A 4,830-nucleotide genomic window follows, 5' to 3' on the forward strand; every position below is an offset into this window, starting at 1 on the left:
GCCTACTGCAATACTTTGGGGTGGTTCTCAGAAGTCTTCAGCCCTTAAAGAGCACCTGCTGCTCTTCCAGAGGATCCAGGTTCAGTCCCATCACCCACGTGTCAGCTCAGGTCTGTCTGTAACTCCAGTTCCAGGGCCTTCAACACCCTCTTCTGGCTTCCTTGTGTGTGGTACATTTACATGTAGATAATACACTCATAAGCATAAAATATGAAATCTTTAAAGTGTGGGTTGGGGGACAGGACTGGAGAGAGAATTAGCTCAGTTAAGAGCACTGGCTGCAGCAGGGCAGTGGTGGTGCACGCCTTTAATCCCTGCACTGGGAGGCAGAGCCAGGCGGATCTCTGAGAGTTCGAGGCCAGCCTGGGCTACAGCGTGAGCTCCAGGACAGGCACAAAACATAAACAGAAATGGGGGGGGGGGGTAGACAGTTGTTGCTGCTCTTTACAGGACATGAGTTCTAGCACCTGTGTTAGGCTACTGACACCTGTAATTCCAGCTTCAGGGGATCCAAGGACACTTACACTCATACTTATAACCCCACACAGACACAGCCGTAAATAAAAATACTTTGTCTTAGTCACTGTTTTATTCAAGTGGAGAGAAACTTTTTCAAGACAGGGTTTCTCTTTGTAGCCTTGGCTGTCGTGGAACTCACCCTGTAGACCAGGCTGGTCTCAAACTCACAGAGAACCGCCTACCTCTGCCTCCCAAAAGTGCTGGGATTAAAGGCGTGCGCCACCACGGCCCAGCTGACCAAGGCAATTCTTAGAAAGCATTTAATTGGTGGAAGGAGGGAGGCGTGGCAGCATGGTGCTGCAGTAGCTGAGAGCTACGTTCTGATCACAGGCAGCAGGAAAAGAGCTGCTGAGCCTACCCCCAGTGATACACTTCTCCAACAAGGTTACACCCCCTGATCCTTACCATCTTTCAAATAGTTCCACTCCATGATAACTAGACATTCATATATATGAGCCTATAGGGGCCATTCTTTGTTTTTTGTTTTTGAGACGGTTTCTCTCTGGCTGTCTTGGAACTCACTCTGTAGATCAGATTGACCTTGAACTCAGATCCTCTGGCCTCTGCCTCCTGCGTGCTGGCATTAAAAGTGTGTGCTACCACTGCCCAGCTTTTAAATTTAGATATTTGCCAAGCTGCAGTGAGTATCAGGCCAGTGGCTAGCTGCACTGGGCACAGGTAGTAGGACTTGGTGATAGCTTTTTTTTTTTTTTTTTTTTTTTGAGACAGGGTTTCTCTGTGTAGTTTTGATACCTGTTCTGAATCTCCCTTTGTAGACCAGGCTAGCCTTGAACTCACAGAGATCCACCTGGCTCTGCCTCTTGAGTGCTGGGATTAAAGGCATGTGCCACTGCCACCCAGCTTTTTGTTTGTTTTTTGTTTTTAAGTTTCAGTTTAGGGGCTGGAGAGATGTCTCAGAGGTTAAGAGCTCCTGAGTTCAGTTCCTGGCAACCACATGGTGGCTCACAACCATCTCTAATGAGATCTGGTGCCCTCTTCTGGCGGGCAGGAGTACATACAGATAGAACACTATATACATAATAAATACATCTTTAAAAAAGAATTCAGTTTAGGCCTTGTATGGTAGCCCAGACCAGCACTGGGGGGGGGGGGGGAGTAGGAGGGTCTTTGTAAGTTTGAGGCTAAACAAATAACAAAAAGAACCAAACATGTTTTTATTGTATTATGTGTATGTATGGGTGTTTTGTCTGCATACATGTCTGCACCAATTGGTGCCCTTGGAGGCCAGAAGGTGGAATCCCTGGAACTGGAGTCCAGACCATTGTGAGCTACTATGTAGGTGCTGAGGCTCAAACCAGGTCCTCTGGAAGACGAGAGCCAGCACCCTGGTTTTCTTTCTCTCTCTCTTTCTTTCTTTCTTTCTTTCTTTCTTTCTTTCTTTCTTTCTTTCTTTCTTTCTTTCGCCTTGGGTCATCTGGCTAGGAGCAGGAAAGGAAGGTATAGAATGATGAATACTCAGAGTTGAAAGTAGCCTGGAGCACTTGGTTAAAGTTCCTAGGAAAGTAGGATATGGTGTCTTGGTTTCTGTTGCTGGGATAAAAACAAGTTTAAGGATAAGAGGCTTACTTAGATCACAGTTTAGATCGCAGTCCTGGTGAGGAAATCCAAACTCCTGGGGCTTGAAGCAGACCAAATAAGGAATAGATGCATGCTAGTGCTCAGCTGAATTCTCAGCTCAGATAGTCCTGTGTTTACCGAATGTTGCTACCTAAGTAAGGCAGGGGTCAGTGGTCTCACCATCTTATATAAAATATTCCCCCACAGACATGCTCAGATGCTCCTCTCCCAGGTGATTCTAATTTTTGTCAAGTTGACAAGTTGTCAAAATGTGTCACAGGGCCTGGGGTATGGGGAGGAAGAACAGACCAGTAGAACAAAGAAAGATGCCTTCAGAAACCACACTTGGGCAGGCCAGCGGTGCACACCTTTAATCCCAGAAGAGGCAGGCAGATCTCAGTTGGAGGCCAGCCTGGTCTACAGAGTGAGTTCCAGGACAGTCAGGGCTACACAGAGAAACCCTGTCTTAAAAAAAAAAAGGAAACCACACTTGGACCAAAGGATGAGATAGATGTGCTCAGCTTGTCCTTGTGAGGGGAAAAAAAAAAGTGTGTGTGTGTGTGTGTGTGTATAACTCTGCAGTTCTAGAGTTACAGTAATATGTGTGGCCTCACCCAGATTTATTTTTTAATTTTAAAATTCTATGAGTATGCACGTTGGGGTAAGGGTGTGGGGAGGCACAAAGGCCAGAAGAGGGCGTCGGACTCTGATTGAAGCCAGTCCTGTGGAATAGAAGCAGGCACTCAGAGGCATCGCTCCAGTCCCTTGACTTTAAAGTAAAAACAGGAAAAACACTGAGCTCTCTAAAATCTTGGGCTTGTAGGAGATGGCGAGAACTAGTGATGGTGCCTCCAAGAACGGGATACAAGGAGAGCTGCGACCACAGGCTGGTTGGTGCCCCACAAGGTGGAGAGGATACCTTTTAGCCATGGTGCTTGGGAGGGCTAAGAGGTTCCTGCCCTCATGTGGCCAATACGAGGAATAACAGTCAAGACACCTGCTAACTTGGTAGGAATGCGGTCTGGGATCCTCCTGCCCCTTTGCCCATGTGGCTTGGATCCTGTCAGCCCTCAGATGGTTCCGATGAACATCAAGCATGCAGGACCACCGTTCTGCTGCTTATATCGCAGATTCTCCTCCTTCCCCGGGTCTACCCTCCAAGGCCTTCTGCCTCTTCAGGTCTTGTTTTACCAGCTAGACATCCTGGGGAACCTTTTTTAAGACAGGGTCTCACTGAATCCCTGGCAGTCCTGAAACAATGTAGACCAGGATGGCCTCAAACTCAAGAGATCTGCCTGATTCTGCCTCCTGCATGATAGAATTAAAGATGTGTGCCACACCTGAACCCTAAAAGTTTTATTGTGTGGAGGAGGCATGTGCCACAGCAAGCGTTTGGAGGTGGATTGTGGGAGCCATTCTCTGCTTCTGCCATATGGAGCTCAGGCTTAGCAACTTTTTCTTCTTTTAGATTTTATGCATATGGCTGATTTGCCTCCTTGTAAATATGTGCATCACACATATGCTGGTACCCGTGGAGGTCAGAAGAGGGTTACATCGTTTCTATTGCTGTGGTGAAACACCATGACTAAAGACACTTGAGGAGGAAAGGGTTTATTTGGCTTACACTTCCACACCTAGTCCATCACTGAAGGAACTCAAACAGGGCGGAAACCTGGAGGCAGGAGCGGACACATGGGGAGGGCTGATTTCTGGCTTGCTCATCCTGACCCCTTCTCCCTACCTCACCAAGGCGGGGTTTCCTTGTGTAACTGTCCTGGAACTCTTTGTAGACCAGGGTGGCCTCAAATTCAGAGATCCACCTGCCTCTGCCTCCAGAGTACTGGTATTAAAGCACACCTGACATTCAGCCTACTTTCATATAGAACCCAGGACCAGCCAAGGGAAGGCAACAATGGCCTAGCAATCACTAATTAAGAAAATGTCCCGCTGGGTGGTAGTGGTGGAGGAGCACGCCTTTAATCCCAGCACTCGGGAGGCAGAGGCAGGCGGAGCTCTGAGTTCGAGGCCAGCCTGGTCTACAGAACAAGATCCAGGACAGGCACCAAAACTACACAAAAGAAACCCTGTCTCAAAAAAAAAAAAAAAAAAAAAAAAGAAGAAAGAAAGACAAGACAAAATTGCCCTAACAGGCTTGCCTACAGCTTGAATTTTACCTCCCAAGACAGGGTTTCTGCGTAGTCCTGGCTGTCCTGGAACTCACTCTGTAGACCAGGCTGGCCTCGAACTCTGCCTGCCTCTGCCTCTGCCTCTGCAAATAAAGGTGTGCACCACCACCACCACCACCACCACCACCACCACCGGCCAGCTTGATCATATGGAGGCATTTCCTCAATTGAGGCTTCCTCCTCTCTGATGACTCTAGCTTGTGTCAAGTTGACATAAAACTAGCCAAGCACACACATTTCCCCAGAACTGGAGTTAGGATGGTTGTAAGCCATCACATGGGTGCTGGGAATTGAACCCTGGTCCTCTACAGGTGCTCTCAGCCAAGCCCACTCTCCAGTCCCGGCTTTTATTAAAAGAAGCAGGAGTCACTGGGCAGTGGTGGCTCACACCTTTAATTCCAGCACTCTGGAGGCACTCTGAATTTGAGGCCAGCCAGATCTACAAAGTGAGTTCCAAGACAGCCGGAACTGTAACACAGAGAAACCCTGTCTCAAAAATCCCGAGGAGGGGGAAGGGGAGGGAAGCAAGAGTCTAACACACCAGGGG

This window comes from Peromyscus maniculatus, chromosome 21 (assembly GCF_049852395.1).
Source record: "Peromyscus maniculatus bairdii isolate BWxNUB_F1_BW_parent chromosome 21, HU_Pman_BW_mat_3.1, whole genome shotgun sequence".
Classification (NCBI taxonomy): domain Eukaryota; kingdom Metazoa; phylum Chordata; class Mammalia; order Rodentia; family Cricetidae; genus Peromyscus; species Peromyscus maniculatus.